We start from the raw sequence: 25,916 nt of genomic DNA on the forward strand, positions 1-25,916 counted from the left end.
GGACCTGAACAATATTTATAGTGCCCATGCTTTCCAAAATCTCATTCTCCATCCTATAAGGGTGTCTCAGATTCCATGCTCAATGTTTATGACTGTGTGAAAGCATATGTTTGTTCAAACAAGTTTATCCTATCAGTCTATTCAAGGTCTGCAGAGAGACATTAGGTTGTGTAACTGCTATGTGGCAGCATTATCTACCACTATTATGCAGAAATGCTCATATTGCCAACACTGATTTTATGTGCTTCTTCTAGGTCTACAAGATGATGAACCTTTGCGCCCACTGAAATAATCTGTTTACCTAATTTGTGTGTCCCTACCAATCTAATCACCAGCTTTTTAATTCCCTTAATATGACACATTTTACTGGAATTCAAGTCACATGAAATGGAGTGTGAACTCCAGGTGTGAACTGACAACATTATTTATAATCTGCCATTTGATATAAATAAAAGTCTTGTCTCCAAAGTGATCAGTCATGTAGCACCAGGTTTTCCTGTCATCTGGCACCATCATAACTCTGTGCCTTTGACATGAAATAGTTTTGCGTTTGCGAATTCCTAAATAGACACGATGAAGTACATCCTTGCTAGAATGAGGACAAGGGATCCTCACTCATGTAAGCAGTTCCTTTCAAATTAGTCTGACACCCAGGAAAACAGAAGCCTTCAGGAGTAGTCAGCAGTAATAGCAGCCTGCCTGTTTGTAGTACTTTTCATCCTGAAGAACTCTGAACACAAACATGAAGGCAAAATTAAGAAAGCACAAAGTAAGAACAAAACATTCAGTAGTGAAGGAGGCGCCAGCCTGTGCCTAATGAATGAGGGACAATCATAATTATAAATGTATTTGTCATTATTGTCATGTTTTAGAACTTTAATGGTCATCTAATGTATTTTTTATGGGATTAATATCACTCTCTCAAAACCTCAGGAACATATGCAGCTGCTTTTAATTTCAGTGGGAGTTGTAAAAGCTTATCCTCTAGTTTTGTCCTTCAAATATATTTAATTAAATATATAAAGAAGATAACCAGAAAGCCTGAATTGGCTGAGACAGGGTTAGCACCAAAACATTTTTCCTTCTCTTTTTATCCTGGGAATAGACATGAGTTGGGTCAATTATCACTTTTAGTTAAACTAATTGCACAACTTTCTCAGTTTAAGTGGGCTGCAGCATTGCGTGTCCCACTTTCATGTCTCCTGCAATGATCTTCTGCCTACACAGTTATGGGGTAGCAACAGCATTGCTTCAGCTATTTAAGCATCAGCTCATAACAGGCAAATGGTAACAGAATGTTTGTGGCAGCTTCACAGTTTCTTTGAACCACCTTTATCCCAGTACAAGAAAAAAAACAAATTTTCAGCTCACGGACAAAGTCCTAATCCATTCTGTGCCTCACATTTTAAAGACATTGCATAATTCTCTGGCATCCAGCCACAAAAACTCTCCTTTGAAGAAATGCTTTGTGGAATGACAACATTCCAAAGCAGGGCTTACAGGAGTTGAAGTGACCAGGTTCTCTGGAGTCGCCCAGTGTTGCACCAACAATAAATGCCAAGATAATGATAATTCTGTAGTCACAGAGAGCTTTGTAAACTTTCTGTATTAGAAATGGTAACACAGCATCCCTGCCCCAAATAACTCACTTCAGTTGCAATGCCATGAAGGAGGATTGTTTACAAACTGGAACAGAGCAAGGAGATTTTGGGAGGAAGCACATGCTAGTTTTGACAAAGTTACACGTGTACTGGGGGAAGCATAAAGCCATCTTCAGAAGAACATCTAGTTACGCTGCAAAGGCCTTGCACAGCAGGAGACAGAGAGAAGAAGATGATTTTAGGAAAACTGTAAAAGCAGGATTTTTTTTTTCTTTTTTCCACAGTAATTTTCTTGAGAGCTTGAAAGAGAAGTGGATCAATAAGGAAAAAATGTGACTGAGCAGAGAAACACATTATCTTCTACACGATGTTTCAAGCATGGGGAGAGCATGGGAGAAATGGGCTGCAGGTATGTGTGTATGTCTTGCTGGCGCGGCAGCAAGCCTTCCTGCGGTGGGCATTTCCAGCTACCAGGGCTTCCAGGGATATCAGGAACAAATGAAATGGCATAGCAGGACAAAGAGGTCATGAAGACCTAAAGATTATTATAGTCAGGGGCTGGAGGAAGCCACAAGACTTCATGAAGAGTGAAGGGTACTGCAGAGGGGAGAGAAAATAAGGGTGTCACAGTAGTATGTCACTGACAATGTGGTATCCCCCAGTCTAGTTGGGCATTTGGACCTACCGATCCAAACCTGACTCCGTATTTCTTCATTTACTTTTTCTGTTTGTGTGAGATTTGCCTTCTCTTCCTTCCCATCACCTTTAAAGTACTGCCGCAAGAGTGTTTTCTTTCTGCACATGCTGTGAGATAAAGAAGTCTTCCTGATTTTCCTTTTCCCTGCCTAATTTTCTGTCTGCAAACCTCACCTGAAAAAAATCTCTCTTAGTTCTTTATCCCAACACTTAATTTTTCCTTCATCTGTTGTTAATTTTATCAACAATACTTTGCTGTTGAGCTCACTGAAAACCATTTTCAGGACACAATACAGAAAATACAGCATTTTGTTTCATCTAGTATTTGTCCAGTGGATTCCAATTTCTGTTTGCCAGGAAGTAGCCGTCTCAGAAGACTGCTGCTTAATAGTTAGCAGTCAAGAGACATAAAAATGAAATACAAGCAAGTATTTGGAGTAAGTCAAATAAAAATCATACTTTGAATCATAATCATGCTCAGATCAAAATCATAGAATCATACTCGGAATAAATAGAATTTCTCGTCATAAAGCAATTTGAGCTGCTTTTTAGACTTTAAATCAGTCATTTCTCCTTGAGAGGTGTTACTTTGTTACACGTATTCTATTCCTGCTCAGATTTCTAAGCTTGTGATCTGTGTTTGCTCCCCTTGTGTTTTTGGTATGATTTCACTTCCAGGTAGAAAGCTTCCTACTTGTGTGTCCCATGCACAGAAGAGAAATGCAAGAGTTATTTCCTGGGAGACCGCAAAAAGCTGTCCAGGTAAAGAAACTGGTTGTGCATTGTAAGGTAACTTGAATATCCTTTTCATGATGGAAACGTTAGACAGAAATAATTGCTCAAGAGTGCTGTGGTTAATGGTGGATTAGCAAGAGGCACTCAGAGTTGAACTAGGAATGACCTCTTCTCTAGGATGGCAGAGCTGGCAAGATCTCAAAGCCCATTATCCCCACTGGTGAACTAGAGGGAGATACCAAAGCAGACAGACGCTCCCTGTAATGTCTTGTCTAAAAATGAAGTTATTGATCTCTGTCAAAATCTCCCCCTTCCTCTATGTTAGGCTGCATGAGATGAAGATGCATTGAGCAATCCAGGGTGCTCAAATTACGAGAAGAGCCAGACTGATAAAAAAGCCACTTTTGGCTTTTTATCTTGGCTATAGTTATAGATAAAAATCACATGGATTAGGCTCTGTAGCCCAGTGGGGTGGATCACAGACAGACAGAGACATTGAAAGAGATAAATTCCTGTACATGCAAGCAAATTTTTAACAGCCGAGTCTGAACAGAGATGCCTCTGCTTTGGCTCAACATGAGAATCCTATGGCTAGAACCAGATTCTTTGCTTCTCTGAGCGCTTGAGTTTCTCACTGCTCTCTCTTAGAGCTGGGAGTCAGCAGTAGTTCTGAAAATCTACTGTGTGGTGCAGTCCTGGACCTGCTGTAGTGAAAGGGATCTTTTCCAAGATATCATCTGATGTAGCTAATTCTGAGTGCTCAAGAATTAAGTGCTAAAAATGAGACAAATGCATTTCCTGGATAGCAAAACGCAGAAAAAAAATAGCCATTTGTGCAAAATGTGTTACAATCTTTGAAAAGCAGCATCTGGGTGATTAGAAAAAAAAGATTTCCTTCTGCACTAGCAGTGAAATCTCCAGTAACTCAAAATAAGGTTTTTCCTAATACTTGTTTTATCTGCCTTTACTTTCATGTAGATTTCAGTTCCCTCCCTTGAAACAAACAAAGAAGTTGTAATATTTTTCTCTTTTTTTTTTTGGTGCTTACATAAATAAAAGAGGGGAATACTGAATTAGGAACCAAGGGTAGATCTGCAGGCTCTGTGCTTGTGTCCTCTATAGTGGCTTGGGCATGTTCACACCAAGAAAATTTTGAATATGATTTTTAGCATGACGTTTTGTGGATTAACTGTTGCCTACTTCCCTTCTATATACTGCAGCCACCCAGAAGTGATGGTTTTCAAGAGGGATGCTCAGATATCTGAGCAAGATTTAGGTCAGATCCAAAGGCAGAAACCTGAGTCTTACTCCACTAAGCACCTCTTGATCTGAGTGTGACTTGGAGCATGTTTAGGACTATGAGATGTATAGCAGCAGCAAAACCAGGATGGACACTCCCCATAGACTGTAGCTGCACCGATCCCAGGGTTTCTCCCTGTGTCCCATTGCCACCTGCAATCTGGTCGCTGTCACACCTCTGTTTCTGAGCTGGGTATACATGCTGACTGGTGGAAGAGGACAGCAATGCTGCTACAGCAGATACCCTGATGCAGGGGTTAGTTATGCCGATGTCTGGAAGTAGAACATCACCACCAATTGCTATGCCTTGCTGTTGGCATGAAGCTCCCTATGGCTTACAACATGCTTGACCTACCAAAAGATCTAAACTCCATACTGCTGAAATGTTAATCTAATGAGAGAAATGGTTTATCATATATGATATATAAAATACACACAATGTCAAAACTCAAGTTTATAACTACAAGTCAGTTAACTTCCTAGGATAAAAATAATTACAGGGGAAGAAGAAGCCCCATGAACTATTCACATATAATTTTAGGCAAGCACAAGAGTACTCCATTAATAGTTATGCAGGTCTTAAGCAGTAATGCAAGAATACAGCTCAATGAGGTTTTTTAAATGAGTAGATAAATTATAAGGCTCTTGAGACACATCACTTGCATTAACAGTAACTAGAAAATTCCTTAGTAAAAATGGGCAGTAGGAATCCAGGGATGGGAGCCTGCTCAGAAGATAGCATTCTGGAGGTGGGTTTTCCACAGCTGTGTCCTAATTTAAGGGTCTAATTTAAGAACAGATGAGTTATTCCCCAGAATCTTCCCCATCGTACCACTGAGCACAGATGAATCTCACTTTCATATTGTAGCAGTTTATTATTGCAATCACGTGATTTTTTTATATATACCCCATTACAGAAGGTTTGCCTCTACCTCCCTGTCAGAGTTTCTTCTGGTTTTAGTTATCAGGCATTTGGCAGGGCTTTAGGCTGAATTCCAGTGTTTTTTTATCTCATGGCATTGATAGCTCCTGGGGGTATATCAGGGACTTGGCTAAGTCTCTCCCATTTCAGGTGGAAAAGTGCTAGATGTTAAGCGCTAGATTTACAGTTAACAATTAACGTTTAGATAATTAGATCAATGATGTTCTGTCATTTTCATTACTGAATATTACTGAAAGATAATTTGTTTTTTCTCTCTCTTGGTTCAATCTTTCTTTTGTGAGAATGGCTGCAGTCCTTTGCCACTTCTGGGCTGGCGTTACTCACCCATCCCTGGCCAAGAGTTCCAAACACCACGTCCAGCGGTTTCTCTCTGGAGAGGACATGGGTCTTCCACATGAAGCTGTAGTGGAGAGGGTTTTATTTTGGACCTTAGAAAGGTCATTTCTCCGAAGGTACACAGTAATACTCTCTCTATACTATACTTAATATATCTTACTGCTTCATCACTCTTAGACATAGGGTCAGGAGATTGCTTTGAAGACTAATTGAAGATATAAGAAATATTATTTTGCAAAAACTTTTCATAGGCTGTGTTTTCCGAATATTTCCTTGAGAGAGGAAGGAGTATTTTTATGTGTTCAGAGTATTTCAGTTGCTTAAGGGTACTAAGCAGCGCACATTAATTTGCAGTAATATTTTGAAGCTTTAGAACAAGCTGCTCCCTGGATATTTGTACCCTAGTGAATATTGCATAAAGAAAAATGAATTAGATTTTCTTTTTTTTAAAGATTTTTTTGTATGTCCTGAGTGCAGCACTTTCCCTATATATTACTGGCTGTAAACCAGATCTCAGATATAACCCTACGAAGCGTCTCAAGATTATATTAGCTATCTCAGTGGACTGTCATGAGAACATTGATTTTTCAGAAATGTAGCTTTTATCATTAACTTGTGGAGGGAACAGTCTAAAAGCTCTAAGTGAATGATCCCCAGGCATGACTCTTGATTGCTGTGAAGGATGATATGGGACAGAAAGCATGGTGAGTAAGATAGGAAAAGGAAGCTGAAATACACGTATCTGTTATAAGCTTGCTTGTTCTGTGGAAGACATGATGCTATAGAAATGTTACAAGGAAATGGGAAGATAATTCAAGCTCAAATAAATCTTTCCAAGGGAAGACCAGTCCTGTCTAACTTTTTCATAGCAACTGTGGTGGCATTACAGTATTCTGGAGCTAGAGTGATCACAGTATTCCACAGGGCATGTGGAATATTGCCTGTGCATGGCTATGCACACTCTGTTCTAGGAAGCCTGCATCCAGCTGGACCAGATCCTGGCCACACTTGGGCTACATGCTGTATGGAATACACTGCACAGGAAGCTGCATTTTCCCTGCATGGGAAATAGCAAAGGTGTTAGTTACCCTGTAGACTTCTGCTAAGCCCAGTCCTTCCCTGCTCCAGGTTTGAGGTCTTCAAAGAATATTCTTGGATTTTTAGTTCATCAGAAAAATTATGTGGTTGCAGCAGAGTGAGATCCGTGAGGGAAAAGCAGAATCCTTGTCACTTAATTTATGATATCTCTGCCTCTGATGTAGATAATCTGCATCTGCTCCACTCACTGTAGATTCCCCTTGAGTCAATGAGGAGGCATAAACACTTTTAGGACATGAATCATCCGGTGCATTTTAGACATTTACATGACAGTTGGATCACTTTCACTGTAGCACTGCCTATTTCCTCTCTATTTGATTATAGAGACAACTTGGCTCAGAAATAGATGTCACCAACTAAAGTTAGGTGAAATGAATCCCACACATGTCCTGTTGTAGAGATGTTAACTAACTGAATGGGAGATTCAGGCATTTTTTTTTTTTTCATGGTTTTATGATTGCCATGTTCTAGAGAGATCTATGTAAGTGACAGAGAATGGAAAATGTGAAGCTGGAGAGAGAGCTGGAAAAGGGGATAAATACTGCATTGAGATGATTGCATCTGATAACAAATCATTCAAAACAGTCTAAGCTGAAGCTAACTGCAAAGAGCTGTAGCAGAATCTCAACACTGGATAATAAAATTACAAATGAAAATTAATGCTCATAAGTGCAAAGTAAAGCAAATGGAATAAAAATAACTCAAATTATTCATACATAATAACAGGCTTTAAATTAGCTATTACCATTCAGGAAATACATTTTGGAGTGACTGTGGCTAGATTTCTGGGAATATCAGTTCAGTGCTTGGGAGAAGTCAAAATAATATATGAAGCATTAGGAATTATTGAGAAAGGCATGGAGTAAACCAAGAAAGTATTCTTATGTCACTGCAAAAATTCATGGTGCTTCCACAGCTTGAATGAGTGTACAGTTCTTCCCCAGTAGCTTCAAGGCAGATACAGAAAGTTAGAGATGAGACAGAGAAGGCCTGCAAGGTGATCAAAGATACACAACAGCAAGACAGACTTCAGCCCTCCAGTCTGGAAAAGAGATAAGTGAGAATATAATAAGATAAAAGCACATAAAACTATAAATGGTTTAGAAAAGATGAATAGGGAATGAGTACATGAAATATTTTATCCTTGAGGTTGAGGGGACATCCAACAAAATCATCAATAGTGGTTTTACAGAAAACAAAAGGAAGCACATTTTCTCACCAACCAAAATCAAATCATAGCAATCATTGCAAAAGGAGGCCAAAGGGGTTAAAAAAAAAAGTAAAAATAGATAAAATCAAATGTATTCAATTACATGTATTAAACATTATGGTTCACTCCAAATTCCTGAATAATCAGCTCCTGAAGAGCTAACTGCAGGAAAGGAGCATTTATTTTATTACTGTATACTTCTGTTATATCACAGTATACTTCTGTTTCTTATGCACTTTCCTGTAATACTGTATAATGAGTGCTGCTGAGTCCATGCTCTGGGCTAAACTGGTGTTTAGCCTGTTGCAGCGTGGCAGTTCGTGTGTTTGTAAGTGTGCAAAGAGTGCAAGAAATAGCCAGAAAGAAACACCTTGTAGACCTTGGAGGAGGTCTACACCACAGAGAAGGTCTGTACCATGGAGGAGGAAGTCAGAGCTGGGTAGGGGAACACTCTTGATATATGCCCGCATATAAGCTGGCAGACACCTCCACTGGAAGACCACCAAAATATAGTAATGTGAATTTCTGTCCTAGGAAAAGCTGTTAGGTTTGGACCAACAGGTGTAATTAATAGTTCATTATTACTGCGAGGAAGAGATCCTTAGTTTAGCTGAGGTATGTTCTGGCTGAGGTGGCCCTGCTTAAGTAGTATATCAAAACCACTGGACTTAGTTGAAACAGTCTGTACTTTGAGCACCAAGAGCTCTGAGCAGCATGGTCTTCTGGTGGTCTAGCACCAACAAAGCAAATCAACTGGAGGATTGTTTCAGAAGAAGTGCAACATGGACTTTCCTCTCTCTCCCCTCCCACAGTCACTGTATAGCTGTGGACATTTAAAGGCTGAAGTACATAGAGCAGACTCAGACTTATTCCTTTCCTAGATGTCTGGTCAGTTAAAAACTAACTTAAGAATGGAGCGTGACCAGCAGGTCAAAGGAGGTGATCCTGCCCCTCTACTCTGCTCTCATGAGACCTCACTTGGAGTATTGTGTGCAGTTCTGGTGTCCTCAACATAAAAAGGACATGGATCTGTTGGAACAAGTCCAGAGGAGGGCCACAAGAATGATCAGGGGACCGGAGCACCTCCCATATGAAGATAGGCTAAGAAAGTTGGGACTGTTCAGCCTGGAGAAGAGATGGCTGCGTGGAGACCTCATAGCAGCCTTCCAGTATCTGAAGGGGGGCCTATAGGGATGCTGGGGAGAGACTCTTCCTTAGGGACTGCAGTGACAGGACAAGGGGTAATGGGTTAAAACTTAAACAGGGGAAGTTTAGATTGGATATAAGGAAGAAATTCTTTACTGTGAGGGTGGTGAGGCACTGGAATGTGTTGCCCAGGGAGGCTGTGAATGCTTCATCCCTGGCAGTGTTCAAGGCCAGGTTGGATGAGGCCTTGGGTGTCATGGTTTAGTGTGAGGTGTCCCTGCCCATGGCAGGGGGGTTGGAACTTGATGATCTTAAGGTCCTTTCGAACCCTAACTATTCTATGATTCTAAGAAACGCTAGAAATCTGAGTGCAGCAATGCAGATTTTTAATAGGATCACCAGGATGTGTATCCTTGGTAGACTGAGGGGAGTTAAGACGTAACCATAACTTTTCTCCCTAATTGTGGAGGAAGACAGTGGAAAAGCAGCAAATCTGTCTGTGTCCTGAGTTTCTTATTCTATAAATGTTGTTTACATCTTAATGGTATAATTAGGACAGCTTAATGACATGATTATATAAAAAATCTTAATTCTTCTTTTGTTCATATTGTTGTCTATCCAGCTGTGGATTTTTCTTTGCCTGGTATTATTAGCATGCAGAGTTGGAACTAAGCCTTAACCTCTTCTTACTGCATTCAGGAGATCAATTTGCTTTGCTAAAACAAAATGGACATACAGTTTCAGGCAGCTGCATTTGAGTGTGACTAGCAATAGTCATGGCATTACCAAGGTGTCAAAATGCATGCTTACTGGTTATGTTACTCTGAAGAGAATGAAGTAATTTTAAAAGTGTCATACTGAGTCTAATAAATTGATGGAAGTCGTCAGTAGGATTTGGGATTAGACCTGAAGTGTCATTCTCTGTTGAAATGTAAGATGAAGAAAAAAAAGAGAAAGACGTTCTGATACTTAATCAAAATCTGTTTGCATGCTCCGAATCATATCTGCAGTCTCCAGTGATTACCATCCTTCTGCAGAAACTTGCTGTCCTTCCATCCCTCCCTTCCTCCATTGACATTTGGCAAAGGAAGGATGGATGTCCTTCTGCACTACCTAGTGCCTATGGCCCTGTTCACTCAATGCCGATTCCAAATCTTTCAAAACATCTCTTCCTGATGATGCAGCCAGCCACCTGGACTTTTAAATTCCTGGTGAGGTTTTCAGGACTTGATTAAAACAATTTGAATTTCTAATTTATTTCAAAGTAGGGCAGATTTGGCTTGGCAGGCTGTGGGATGTGATAAACATGGAATTCCAGCGCAGTAAGTGTCATTTCAAGAAGCAGACAGATACTGTAAAGTTACCCTTTGATTTTGCAGTTTCATTTTTGGTAGATTAATAGAGCTCTGCTAGCAGACAATGACAGTCAAGGCCATATAAAATTGTAGCTTTGTCTTGTGGTAAGCATAGACATTTTCTTTTTCAAACCTAACCTAAGAAATGTGACAGGTATTTAGAAAGTCTTACTTCTACACTGCAGTGAAGCATAAGGAACTGAGTCCCATCCATCATTCAGGCAGGACTGGTGGGATGAAGAACATGGAATATAAAGTGAATAGAAGTGACACACTCATTGACATTTGGGTGCAAAATCTTTGTGAGGATTAGCATGCTGGCAGTTTTTGCCTTCTAGTGTACCATTAGCAAATCTGCATCTCTTACGCAACCGTTTTGTCTATGCAGCCCTAGCACAGAGTGCCCATGAAGAAAACTTTGAGAAAGTAAACATTTGTCCTTGATGATACCAGAGGACTTTGTCACAAGCAACACAGTGGCCTTGACAGACTTGAACTTGAGAAAATGAATTTCTGTTGTCTCATCTAAGTTCTGACTTAATCCCAAAACTCCAGAGCAAACCCTCAAATGCTTTGCTGCACATTTTCTGCACTTCACGATTCAACAACCTTCATATATAAAATCTCCTGTTGCTTTTAGGATTTTCTTCTTGTCATGGCTAGACTAACATTTCAGTAAATTCAGAAACCCCCCACTGAATTCAGTTCTGCCACTGCAAGCGTGCTTCAGATACTCAGATACTTAATGAACCTAAAATCAGTTTCTGTGTTTCTACAAAATGCTATATATAAGTAAAATGTTACAAATGTCCATAATTCTAAATTCTTTTCACCTTTAAGATTTTAACAGTACTGCTAATACAGATGCTCTCTGTTACTAACAATTCCAAAAGAATATTATCCATGATCTCTAGTTCAGTTTTAATGAAAACCTAGATTGCAATCCATGATCACCCTCCTTGTTTTCCAGTAGCTTTACCATTCAAGAATGATTTTGAATTAAGCCTCTTATATATTTTCCTGCTATTTTCCTTACATATTTCATTTCCCAGTCCACGTGGTTTGCATGTTGTTCAGGTGTGATTTCAGTGTGGATAATGTTCTAGAGGCAGTTTCAGCACTGTCTTCTACAGAGGATATGTACAGCATTTTCCAGGGTGCTTAATTTCATACATATATCTGAGAAGGCTTAGTAACAACTTTGAAGTCATTACTAAACCCCTCATCCTTCCATCTGCCTCCCAAGAAGATAACTGATTTCATTGCATTCCATGTTTGTCTCTCCCTGACTGCCAGGCAAAGACCAAATGGTTAATGCTTTTAAAATAGGAAAACTGAAACTGGCTGGACTTTAAGAGATTACAGCTTGGATAAACTGCTTTACCACCTGCCAGATCCAATCAATACCCTGTCTTTCTTTAATATGGCTTATAGGGAAAAAAAAAAAAAAAGCAAAAAAAAAAAAAAGGGCAAAAAAAGCCCCCTAAACCCCAACCCAAAACCTAATCAAGCAAGCAAGCAAGCAAACAAACAAACAAAACCCAACCCCAAACAACGCTGAACTCCCGTCCCCAAAACCAACAAACCACAAAACCAACGACCAACAAAAATAATGTTCAAGGGTTTAATTTATTTTAATAAATGCATTTCTGTTTTCCAGACACAGTACGTAATTCTTGACTCTCTGGACAGAAATCAGTAACTCCAGTTGCAGACATACTCTATCCAATGAGTTGTCTTTAAAGGAAATGTATTTCAGATTCACATTTTTCTTTGAATACTACCTTCTGTCATTGACAACAATTCCTACATATCTGAAGAGACTTCTACTTGGGCTTCCTGCAGTTCCTGGGGAAAGCCTGGAGGTTGTCTAGGGAAATGTGTTTACTCTGAATATAAAGCAAAAATGCAAAATATAAAGCAGAAATGCAGAAGCTGAACAAGAACAAACCTCTGGACACTTGCAGTCAAGCCATATTAACTATGGCAGCACTGACACTGCTGCTGTATGAGTTCATCTGCCACTACCTGTGGCTATCAGCTTCTAGGAAATGCCAAGCGTCATCATCTTGTATTTAGACCTTAAATACATAATGTTTCCCAACACAACTCTTAGCAAAACTGAATGTAACTGCAGGCTTGAAGCCATGCTCTGTTCACACAATAACGGCTAATCCAGATTGCCAATTGGTTTGGACATCACAGCAGAGCTGAAAAAAATATGATGCACAGTTCAATTCCTCATCTTTGAGGCAACTGTGTCTTCTTCATGCCTAGATCAGGGCCTTTCTATCTGCAGACTATCAAAAACTACTTGAAGTTAGGATTTCAGGGGCACCTTCTGCTGCATGTTTTAGTGACACCAGCAGTCACAGGTGCACCTGGAATACAGGGTAGTTCATTCGGTTCAGCAAACTGCTTCATCTCTCTCATTATCTAAAGTGCTGAAAGTGAAATTTAGTGGTTCGTTCATAACACAGTCCCCTGTGTGGGCACATCAGTGTCTGCTACTGCTATCTGCTGAATTAATTGCTTGTCTAGGGAAAGCTGGCAATCCTGCAGGACCTGGATTTCCTCTGTTGAGGCAACAAAGTTAGTACCCTAACATGTACAGTTACACTTCAGAACAGATGCTCATATCCATTGAAGACAAGTACCAACGCACTTTTGAAATACCTGTTTGTGCAAATCTATCTTTGTATTGCCCAAAGTGCAACACGAACGCTGTCCTAGCTGACCTGAGCTCTCCAGGAGACAGCTTTCGGCAAGCTTAATATTTTCTGAAAATGGACTCTATGGTTGAAATCCAATGTACATTTCAGGTACTTCTGCATGAAAGAAAACAGGTTCTGTCTGCTACCCACTCACTTTTCCCACGGCTGCTCATTCCTCACATCTTTCTGTAGAGAGAGAAGTGTCACTTCTTTCTCTCCTACTGTTCATGTAGGTGAGCAGTGAATTGCATCAGGGAGTTGGTATGGCTGAAAATAGCCAATTCATTTTGCCAGGTTATTTTTCAGACAGATCACTGGTCTGTTAAGAGTTTGGAGCTCAAACACTTGCATTTGCACAACAGAGATGGAGAAGAGAGACTGAGGAAGGAGGCCTAGGATTGTTTAAATGGCTATAAGCAATGCACCTGAATGAAAAACCATACATAAAAGTAAAATGGGAGACAGAGGACTATAAAAATGAAGTGATTCATTTCTGCTTCCTGTGAAGATTAGCAGTGTTTTTCTGGGTCATATTTGCTTAGCGTGAGCTCTACGTGCTGCAGCTGTGAGACTGCCGAAGGGCTGCTGTAGGAAGTACATATTAGTATCAACAGTTAGCAATGGGGAACAGTAGCTAATGCCAGGGTCATGTTCTGCCACAGGCACTGTACACAACTGTCTTGCAGGGAAGTTCCTTCAGCCACCTTAAGAAGCAGCAGGTCGGGTGAGGGTGTCACAAGCTGAAAGCAGCCTTCATTTGGCAGTGGGCAAGGTCAGAAAAGTCTTTTTCTTTCAGTTCCAGTCCCTATTCCCTCATTGGCAAGGGTGAATAGAACAATGGTCAGATAAATTCCTCCATTCATTTTTATGGACTAAGAAAAGCCCAGTAGCGAAAGGCTTGTTTCTGTTCCCTTGTAATTCAAGCACAATATAACAGACAATATCCCATTGCCAATGTCTGCCCTGGGTAACTGCAACAACTTTCTTCAGGCTGAAGAAACTTCAGGTTTCTTAAATACTGTACATTCAAATCTAGGCAAGATGAGTGTGAAAGGCTTCAAAATCCAGAAGATTTTCCAAGGGAGATCATTAGATGGTAACCAAGAGTGATTTTCTTGTCTTTATGTTTATCTACCACCAATGTAACTTCACCTGCTTCACTGAGTTTTCTTTTGATTTTGTTATATCTGATTTACATCTTTATGAAAAAACAAGATCAAAGCAATGATGAAGTCACTAAGAGTCACTTTGTGATTTATTCTTCTCACTGTCACCAAAGCAGAACAGTTTCATAACCAACACAGATCTCTTTATAGGCATTTATCCAGGAAAGCATTAAAGTGCTAGCCCAAGTCTACTGTTCAAAAAAATGTGTCTCAGGCTCATGTATAAATAGGGATCCCTTCCTGAATTAAGGTGATCTCAAGTGAGTTTAGTTCTGTATGGATGATACTATAGGAGACTAAGTGGTGTTAAAGATAATCCAAAGAACACATCAATGTAATTAATTTTCTGTACAGACATTTACTGTATGTGTGTACTCTGGAGATACACCTAAGGAAAAAAATTGTTCTATTGAGCAGAACATATAAACATATAACTAAGACACTTCTGCTGGAACATAGCTTTCATCTTCACATTTTCTTCGTGCTTTTAATTATTTTATTCATTGGTCACATCAAAGTTCCTGCTAAATTGACTTTGATTTCACAGATTCTGGTTGGAGGAGTTGGTTTTCTTTTCTTTTCTTTTCTTTTTTTTTTTTTTCTCCCAGAATCAAATGCAAAATACATTAAAAAGTTAAAAAAAAAGATGCTGTAAGAAAAAACATCACTCAATTGCATTTCGCTAAACATGAAAGAAAAAAGTAAGAAAGAGTTACATTAGTGAGGCAGTCAGTATGCAGGTAAGTTCAGAACAGCCTGCACACATAAGGGACAAATGGCTTGATGGAATGGTACTAAGTGAGAGTGAAGTTTCAGAAAAGCTGAGACAAACATCAACCACTTGTGTCTGATCTCTCTCACATTTCTTAAATAGTTATGCTTACAAAAGATTAAAAAAAGAAAGGCGCATTTACTTTATTGACACCTTCAGCACTGTACAGGTAAAACAGCCACCAGAGGGCAATGCACCATGCTGTGAAAGAAAATTTACACACCGTCTTATTTCACCCCGTTCACCCATGGCTGAAATGCGTTGACTTTTTAGCTTTGGGAAACTTAATGAGGAATAGAAACAAAATAATAATTTTAAGAAAAAATAACTAATCCCAGTGCTGCAATAAACATCTTGTTTCCCATTTCTTTTCACTTTCCTGTGGTTTCTGTCCAGTTACTGCTGTTTGTTGCATGCAGGGAGCTGAGTGAGGAAAATTGCTAGGGGACATGAAATCCATTAGCATCTCTGCAGTAAGGGACAGATATGCACTTTGGAATGTCACAGAGACTAAAGCTGATTGCTCCTGCCGGTCAAAGCATGTGAGAAAGAAAGAGATGTCCTTCTCTCCTGGCATAATAAAAATAGAGACAGTATAATGTTATGAAGAGGGATAGAAATGGGATAATGTGGTGTTCAAAGCCATGCTCTGCAGGATTTATAAGGGGAACTTCTGCAGTAAGCTGAAGAGTGTAAGACGTGGCAAAAAGAGACCTGTATGTCTTGCCTGGGCATGCAATAGCACTGAATCACCAGTATGAGTAGCTGCAAAAAAGGCTAATATAATTATAGGATGGAGCAGGTAAAGTGCGTATTTCAGATACTCCGGAAGGATGTGGTGTTGCTGTTTGTTTGGACTCCACTTGTACCACAGCAATCTGGTACGTCAGGGCACAGCTGACAGGGCATGGAGATGGTTCCCCTCCTTTTCCCTGGAAACATAACTCAACTTTCTGATGTGGTTACAAGGCAGGATGTTGGGAAGTGTACTGCATTTACAGAGTCAGGATTAAATTAACCACTAGATCTGAAGGCAGCAGGAAGTCTTCCTCAGGTCAGAAGGTCATAGATTGTTGAATATAGTTTATGTTTTCCTGGGTAATAGGAGGGTGTTACTTACATCCTCAGGCAATTTGGGAATTTCACCTGAAATTGCTTTCCTCTTTTCTCTTGTGGCACATTGCAGATGACTTTTGATCTGCTACTGCCCTCAGCTCATGACATGTTGTGCAGAACAGGTAGATCTGTGGGCTGCCTTCAGTAAATGCTTGTTACATCATGCACTACAATTAAAGGGCTCTGAGTAAAATATCTAAATAGTGTTACCTTTTGTCATGTAATCCTAAAGGGTAATATTTTGTTAGTCCTTGTCCTTAAATGCTTGGGTTAGAAATGCTAAGGAATTTGCAAGTTAAATGAAACACCACTTTAGCTTTAGACCATAAATAGGCAAGATATAGGTCATACAATCATAGATTTGTTTAGGTTGAAAAAGATCTTTAAGATAACCAAGTTGAACCATTAACCCAACACTAAACTATGTCCCTAAGTGCCACATCTATTCATCTTTTAAATACCTTCAGGGATGGTCACTCAACCACTTCCCTGGGCAGCCTGTTCCAGTGTTTGAAAACCCTTTCAGTGAAGAAATTTCTCCCAATATCCAATCTAAACCTCCCCTGGTGCAGCTTGTGGCCATTTCTTCTCATCCTATCACTTGTTACTTGGGAGAAGAGACCAATACCCTCCTTGCTACATTCTCCTTTCAGGCAGTTGTAGAGAGAGATATGGTCTCCCCCGAGCTGCCTTTTCTCTGGGCTAAACAGCCCCAGTTCCCTCAGCTGCTCTTCGTCAGACTTGTGCTTCAGACCCTTCACCAGCTTCACTGGCCTTTTCTGGACCCACTCCAGCACCTCAGTGTCTTTCCTGCAGCGAGGGGCCCAGAATTGAACACAGGATTTGAGGTGCGGCCTCAGCAGTGCCCAGTACAGAGGGATGATCACTTCCCTAGTCCTGATGGCCACACTAGTTCTGGTAGAGACCAGGAGCTGTTTGTCTTCTTGGCCACCTGGGCACAAGCTGACTCATATTCAACCTGCTGCTGTCCATCACCCCCAGGTCTTTTTCTGCTAAGCAGCTTTCCAGCTACTCCTCCCCAAGTACTGCATGGGGCTGTTGCGACCTCACTGCAGGACCCAGCACTTTGCCTTGTTGAACCTTATACCACTGGCCATACTTCATCAGCTCAGCCTGTCCAGATCTCTCTGCAGATCCTTCCTATCCTCCAGCAGATCAACACTTCCACCCAGCTTGGTTTCACCTGCAAACTTACTGAGGGTGCACTTGATCCCCTCATCAAGACCATTATAAAGATATTAAACAATATTGGCCCCAATCCTGAGCCGACTGTCAACTGGATTTACCTCCATTCAGCACCACTCTTTGGGCTTGGCCATCCAGCCAGGTATTTTTTATCTAGTGAAGATTATCCCCATCCAAGCAATGAGCAGCCAGTTTCTCCAGGAGAATGCTGTGGGAAATAGTGTCAAAGGCTTTACTAAAGGCTAGGCAGACAACATCCACAGCCTTTCTCTTATCCCCTAAGCAGGTCACCTTCTCACAGAAGGAGATTAGGCTAGATGAGAGATTTTATTCAATTTCTGTCATCCTGAGTAAGTTGTTCCCTACCTTGATGGCTTTGAATTGTCATCTTTCTACTACATTCTCAGATTGTCTACTGCCCATAAGGACCAGAATACCAGTCTGTTATTTTGCTAACCATTTATGATGATCCCAAGAAAGGTCACACTCATGCTATTCTATTCTCTGCATAAAATCTGACAATGCAAATTGAAATCCTTCCTGCTTCTTGTAGACGGCTGAGCTACAGTCTGTAATTGGAGTTTGAATTGCTAATACAATTTAGATTACTGTTCCCCATTTTTCTTATATAGCTTTAAAATTTAACAAGGAATTACATGCATCAACCAATCTACAAATTTGTTATTAGATTGCTCTCTATGTTTTTTATTAATTCCCCTAAAGTGTTGATGAATACCTTGATTAACCACTTTGATTCTTTTATTGTAAATTGTACTTCAGCTACTTTCCGCTCCTCACTGATGCAAACTTTCAATGAAGATAAATATGTTTTTCTTGTTGGAATTGCATTATTACAGTGTGAGATAGATTGAGAGATACTTAATGAGTACGCCAATGTTTTCTTCTAAATACTATTTATTCTGGGTACACCAGAACAAAGACATCACCATGCTGATAGAACTGTTTTATGAGATTATTATCCACACGCAACATACATTCAAGGGGTAGGGTAATGCCAGGGATTCATGGTTCACGTGTTGAAAATAGCCAGGGCAAAGACTACTGGCAGTGAACGGACCTGCGTGTCTCAAGTACTAGATGGTGCCAGTTGACTTTTTGTCTTTAATTCCAGCATTTCTTGTCACCATAATCAATAGTCTATAGCAGTCTGAGTTGCAGTTGTTATCTGAGTTACTATTGCTTTCTTCTAGACATTTTTTCATTGATGCCAGATTTGGAAGGAAAAAAGTAAATTCCACCTCTTCTTTCCTGTCTTTCATGTGCATGAATGTCCATTAATATCTTGATGCTATCAATGTGTTGTGGTTAAAAGAGAAAAGAGAGAATAATAATGGAAAAAATTATACCCTTACTGTTTCAAAACAGCTCCTTTCTATACAGTCTGATGTGTGGAAGGGTTTATTAGATTACTGTGGCTGCTTCAGGATTTTCAGTGGTTGTTTTTCTCATTCAAAATCTAATTTTTGTTTTGTTTTGTTTTCTTCTGGTTTTTTTTTTTTTTTTTCCAGAAGAAGCCTGTTTGTGAGAAAGGCTTAGTATCATTTTCTAATGTTAATTTTGACATCTTGTTTTAGACTCCTGAAAAACAACAAAAAAAGTTTCTTTTTCCTAACCAATATTTCCTGTCGAAAATTCAGCCACTTCTAAAACCGTGACTTTCAAAATAACTGAAACAGAAAAAGTGTAGTGTGATCTCTCTATCTCGTCATGTTTGTTTTGCTGTGGTTTTTTTGCATGTTCTTCATTTGTGAATACTTTTGAGATTTTGGCTATTGTGATTTAGCAAGGGAAACTGCAAAACCTTAGGAATTTTCATAGGATGGGAACATGCACCTTTACTGATTGTGCCTCTCGCTGACCATTATTTTTAGCTCCATGGTCTACCTCCTGTATGTGTAAAAATATTTTCATTGTATTTCTGTGCTCCTGTGTCCAACGTTCTGTACCTTCCTTACTTCAAGAAAGACTTCCAAGAGATATCAGTTTGGTTTCCTCCCTGCTTGTGGCCTTCTAGTTTGTGCTTCTGATTTCTTTCTTTGTGGAGTATGGTATATGTCAGTATGACTTCCTATGGCTCATTTAATTCTGTGTAAAATGATGGCTAGGTATTGCTACTGTGGTACCTGTGGATGGGGCATTCTTATACTGATTTTGTGCACTTTACCTGAAGTACACAAGAACGGCATAAACAGAGGTCTTAGATATGTGTTACTGATGAGCACATGTAGAACTCCAAGGGTTAAAATTTGACTGCAGTTATAGCAAGTTACGTTATGAAGGAAGGAATAGAAAAGACTGTAGCAAAAATCAGGACCATTGTCAGTGAATTTAGCTCAGAACTATGCCCAGCTGTTTTTGTAGATGCTATATCAAGATACTTAATTCTGTGTGTTTTGGAGCTATTTTTTCTTCTTTTTGATCCCTGTATACAAACAGACTAATTTAGGAATGACTCAAGGAAAACAGAATTACTTGTCTTTAGTCAGTTAAAAATACAGGTACCAAACATTTCAATGCTATGTGTGCCATTTCTGTGCATTTAAGTGGGTAAGTACACATTAAGATCACTACAAGCCTTTTAGCCAAACTTTTCACATCTCTTTGTTCTCTTGCTCTTTTCACCCATATAGATTTTCCTGATACCTTTCCTTTTATTTTCTTTCCTCTGACTCATTGATTACACATCACTAATAGGTTTTTCTGTGCTTCAGTTTCTCCATCTGTGAAATGAGGAACATCTATATTTGCTGTTGTGTCAAGGTAATAGATGTATTAGAAATACCTCAGCTAGTCATTGCTATGTTCCCAATTTGTAGGCAGCTCCTGATATCAATCCATTTAGGTACTACTTCTCTATGCTCTGAGAAACTGTAATTTGGTGTGTTCAAATACTGCTGCTATTCTAGGCTATTTTGAAAGAAGGGAAAAATTCCTTCCTATCTAACATTCAGAAAGGTAAACTTTTTCTGGGGAGAAGGTGGCTAGCATGTTTGTAAATGGGATAAAATATGCAAAATTCAGACTATTTTGGGGTAGTGATTTACATCAGAAAGAGCAGAGGTAAAATGCTACAGTATTGGAATTTGGTGGTTTCTGTGGTCTTCCTTCATGTGTGTATGTGCATGCTGTTGATACTGTTTTCATTAACTTATGAGAATTGTAAAGGCAATGGAGAAATAGGCCACAGGATTCACTCATGAGGTGTAGGTCAAGACAGTCCTTCAGGGTCACAGAGTGGTTGAGGCTGGAAGGCATCTCTGGAGGTCATGTGGTCCATCCCTCCTTCTCAAGCAGGGCCACCTACAGCTGGTTACTCAGAACCATTCTCCAGCCAGCTTCCGAGTATCTCCAAGGTGACTCCACAACCTCCCTGGGCAACCTGTGCCAGGGCTTGGTCACCCTCACATCCTCACATGAAAAAGTGTTTACTGATGTTCAGATGGAACCTTTTGTATTTCAGTGTGTGCCCATTGCCTCTGGTCCTGCCACTAGACACTCTGAGAAGAGCCTGGCTCCATCCTCTTTGCACCCTCCTTCCAGGTATTTATATACATTGACAAGATCCCTCCTGAGCCTTCTTTTCTCTGGGCTGAGCAGCCCCAGCTCTTTTAGCCTGTCCTAATGGGAAAGGATGTTCTCTTCACTTACTTACCTCAGTGGTGCTTCATTGGACTCCATCCAGTATGCCTGTCTTCTTTTGCACTTACTGGAGAGTCCAGATCTGGACACAGCATTCCAGGTATGGCCTTGCAAATGCTGAGTAGAAGGGAAGGATCAACTTCCTCGACCTACTAGCAACACTACTGCTCATACAGCCCAGGATAGGACACCTTGAGCCTTCAAAGAGAGGAGCACCATTGTGGCTTCACATATATTCCTGCCCTGTCAGGGGAACTCCTGGACTACCTCTTTTCCACCTGAATTGTTGCAGGAAATTGCTGGTTGGAGGGGAAATCTCTTGGGCTTATCCTTCAGGCTTTTCCTAAACCACTAAATACTGTAGATGAATGAAGTGTGTCTCTTATAGCCATATCAATGTATAAGAAATTCCATTACAGAAAATCTAAAAAAGGTTGCAGCCCCTGATAATCGAAGAGTAATCTCTGGTGTGGATTTAAAACCTCTATCTCCTTTTCCCCAGTAAGCAATTCTTTCCCCAGCCAGACACATAGACTCAAAAGCATACGGTTAAACTGAGACAGGTAGAAAAAAATATCAAGAACCCCAAGATTTTTTAATACTTGCTGTCAATAATTACAACTACAAAGAAACCAAGTCTGTAATATTATGTTTTTCTTGTTTACAAGAAGTATTTTAGAACATACTTAGGAGCCTGGGGAGGCCTCCACTCACAGCTTAGGCAGTGGCGGTGGTAAGACAGGGGGAGGGAGGTGGCACAGTTCCATTGGTGCGTGGGTGCACTGCTCCTTATGGGAAAGTGTACCACACTGTCCTGCCAAAGCATGGGCAGGCCACAAGGGTGGCCTGCACTTGAATGCTTTCTTCCTGTGTAGAGTAGGAGCCTGGTCTAGAGGGCAGTCTTGGCAAAGCTCAAAAAAGTCAGTGCTGTTCAGGCTTATACTTGAAGGCTGAACTCAGAAAACATCCCATGAACTCAGCTGAGTTCATCCCATGAACTCAGCCATGCTGAGTGTGTACAGTGAGCTAATCTGACATGGTCATCCATCATGGCTATTCATGGTCTTTGGCTGTTATGTTGGCCTCTTTCCTGTACAAACAGAAAGAAAGACTCAAGTTAACCTACGCTTCATGGGAGCCTTTGGACTTGCTCATTTGGCCAAAGCTATGTGGAGAACCTCTCAAGAAGAATATTCTTCCCTTCCTGTCTGCCTCCTGCAACTGTCTCTGAGGCACAGAGTGTACTCATCTCTTTTGTAAAGGCGTTCAGAATGCTCTTTACACAGTACTATTTGCAGCTGAGTCTGGCTGTTCACGAGTAAGTAGTTACCCAAATTTTCATTCAAAACAGGATGAATTACAAGCATTTCAGTTTCAATTTCAGTCTCTGTTTGTTTTTCCCCAAGCTGCATAATTGAGCTGCCATTTCTAAATCATTGTTCCCAGCTTCTTGTCACTTAACATCTCTAGCATTTTAAGCAGATTAATACTGAATCCGTTTTTGTGTAACTACATTTCAAATGGAAATAGCAGCAAATCCTAGATGTTCTGAATCTCATCCTTGCACCATATGTAGCCAGCATTTTTAATGCAAAGTAAAAACCAAGTAAGAACAATTGTCTAGCACTCACGTGCACTGAGTGGATGAAAATGGGTGGAACAGGGAAAAGTATCTCCTTCTGTATGCGCTGAGCACATGTCTACCTAGCAGAGCAGTAAGTCATCATGCTGATAACAATCCACTCTGTGTGACAGTTGTGGACTTCCTTCTTGGGAGATGAAGGGGACTTCTATTTGATCCGGACAGGGCCAGTTTAATACTAGACCCTGTGTTACTGGGCAGCAATGTTGAAATGAAGGAACAAAAACTCAAGAGACTTTGAATTAACCTATAGCATCAGTGCATCTCAGGTATGACATGCACATAGCAAAATGGGATCAAAAGCCAAGCTTTATGAAGTGACTGCATAGAGCAGGAAAAGCTGTATGTAGATGTGTGAAAAATGCTCCATCCCTGGTCATGTTCCTGGCCAGGGTTCCTGGATGGGGCTTTGAGCAACCTGGTGTAGTGGAAGATGAACCTGCCCATGGCAGGGGGGTTGAAACTATATGATCTTAAGGTCCTTTCCAATTCTAACCATTCTATGACATAGGAAAAGAGACAGAGAAAACACACCCTAACTTTGACTTACAGAAATAGTGAGTTAGGCAAAAAGGTACGCAAGCTCCCACCTCAGAACTAACAAACTGTGAATCCTTAAAGACAGCACTGTAAAACTGAAAGTCACTTCGGTTTAGAAAATTCTTTGCCAGATTGCGCTCTCGCCTTCTTGCAACACTATGGAGAAGTCAGTCAAGGAGTGAAAAGACATCCCAGGTAGGTTGGTCTCTGACGGAATGGAATGAGGAGGTTGTCTAGGAGGTTCTGTCTAAGATGATTTTGTGGTTAGGGTGGTAGAGATGAAGTATGGGGATTTAGAAGGGTTTCAGATTCAGGCTGATGAAGGTTTAGATTTGCCTGTGGAAGAAAACAAGACACAGAAGTGGACTGACTGCGGGGTTTTCTCTTCCCCGTCTCCCCTCACAATCCTCCCCTGTGTGGCTGACAATCTGTCTCCTGTGGTCACACACCGTTTGCACAACACGATCTTTTGTGTCATCCCCATCCCCGCTGTCCCTGCTCACTTTTACCCCCATCCCTCTCGACATCATTTCCTGCACGTTCTGACCACCGACAGGAGAGAGAAAAAAATATAAAAGAAAGAATAAGGAAAGGTGTGTAGGGCAGCGACAGCGCTCGAAGCTGGCCCCTGTCTCCCGCAGCACCGACCGCACCTCATACGCAAGGCGCCCTGCTGCTTTAAGAGCCGGCGGCTGTGAGGCGCTGCTGAGCGCCGCAGCGCAGGCGCCAGGCCTCCGGCAGCAGACAGAGCGTTCAGAGAGCGCTCGCATCTGCCGCGGCGGGACTCGGCCGAAGCGGAGCGGCGGAGGCCGGGGCGGGGCTGTGCCCACTCCCTCTGCTGTACAACAGCGCGCTTAGCTGCTGGCAGCCCCGTTCCACAGCGGGCGCCGGTGGCGCTCAGCCCGAGCCCTCCTTTCAGGCCGCCCCGCCGCTGGCCCCGCCGCAGCCCGCCGCACCTAGCCCGTGCGGCGCACGTTCCCCACGGACAGCGCGGGACCACCGCCGGATCCCTCCCGGCGCTGCAGGCGCTCAGCGCCGCGGTGCGGCGGGCGGGTGTGTGGTAGTGCCTGTTGGCCAGAGCAGGTGGCGGTGTAATGGTAGCGGCCGCGGCCGCCATTTGGCCGGGTTCGGTCCATGTGCCGCGTTCTGTTTTGCGGAAGGGGCTCGGCTGCCTTTTCGGGCGAAAAAGGTTTGGGGATGCTGGTGGCACGTCAGGCTAAACCAGGGGAAAAACCTTCTTCTGTCCCTAGAGCAGGGAACTTTTGAACAAGAAACCCACACACGGGCTGCTCTCGCTGTAGGCGGCTGGTGATGAGTGCCGCGTTAAGGCTGGTGGGTTTCTATGTGGACAGTAAGCACTGACTTCTGTAAATGGAAAGCGAGCCACCCATTTTCTTTCCTCACAACATGCAAACATGAGTCAAAAAGTGAGGAAAACAAAAAGTCTCTGCTTGAGGCTTGGGGCAAGCTTGAGGAAATTAAAGCTCTAAGCATGCAGGGTGGACCCGGTGAAAATCATTGACTTCTTGACATCGTTGTGGATTTCTGCTTGCCAAAACTAGTTTCAGCTGGGGATACGTATTGATAATGCCAAGGAAGCAGAAATCAGTTTTTGCACTTTGGCGTGGGAACTCATATTAAAATGTAGTGCATTCAGTCCATGTCGTTATATTTCGCCAAATCAGCATAAGGCTGTGGCGTTAAGTTACTTGTTTGGTACTTTATAATACATTACATAAAGAACAAAGTTTTCCACGATGAGAGCATTCAGCCATTGCAATAATCTCCTCAGGGAAGTGATGGATTCCCCATTGTTGGACAATTCGAATATTCAGCTGTACAGGGTGCTGGAACATTGTGTTGACTTGCTTTTGCCAAGAAAGGTTGGATCAGATGATCCTTTAGATTGCTTCCAAACTGCTATTCTGAGTTTATAAGTCCATGATAGATCAAGCCCTGTGGATAAGCCTGTAGAGGTACCCCTGCAGACCCTCCACCAATAGGGGTTTGATTCAGCTGGAGATGCTTGATTACATGTTTTGTTGCAACTGGGCTTGCAAGTGTCTGATGTTGATTTTTCCAGCTGGTACTACCTATGTGCTAAATGGGACTCAGTATGTATGTGCACTGCCATTTTGAGACCTCAGGTGCAAGCTGGTCCAAGGGAAGTGAGTTCTGCCAGTAATGGTGCTGCAGTCTGGATGCCACTGTCCCCGACTGGAGAAACTGGCAAGGAGTTGAGGTCAACACCTAGAGGCTTTGCTACAGGCACACTGCTGATGTCTGTCTGTCTGTCTGCTGAGTGGTGGACTGCAGCCAGGTTGTCACTGTCAAAAGAGCACTGAGTCTTTATGATAGCGTTAGTAATGTACCTGAAACTGGGTAATTGGGTTAGTTAAGAGAGGAGGGGAAGAAATTGGAATTATCTTTTACTGGTTTAGTATTGAAAATCTTTACAATCAGCGAGCTTGGTAAGGAGGGTGACACTTTTCGCTTTAGGGAATAAACTTCAGAATATTTTTTCTTTTTTTTATGCTACAGCTGAAAGTGAATTAGAAATAAGTGTCTCTCAGAGCAGCCAAAAGTATCAGGAAGGAGGAAATTTAAAAAGGGGTCACATTTTAATTAGCTCTAATTTCTACAATCTCCTTTGTTTTGTATAAAACTGTCTAGAAATGAGC

Source organism: Neopsephotus bourkii, unplaced genomic scaffold (genome assembly GCF_033783945.1).
Source record: "Neopsephotus bourkii isolate Nb327-2 ecotype Australia unplaced genomic scaffold, CSIRO-AGI_Nbou_v1 NB_1234, whole genome shotgun sequence".
Lineage (NCBI taxonomy): Eukaryota > Metazoa > Chordata > Aves > Psittaciformes > Psittacidae > Neopsephotus > Neopsephotus bourkii.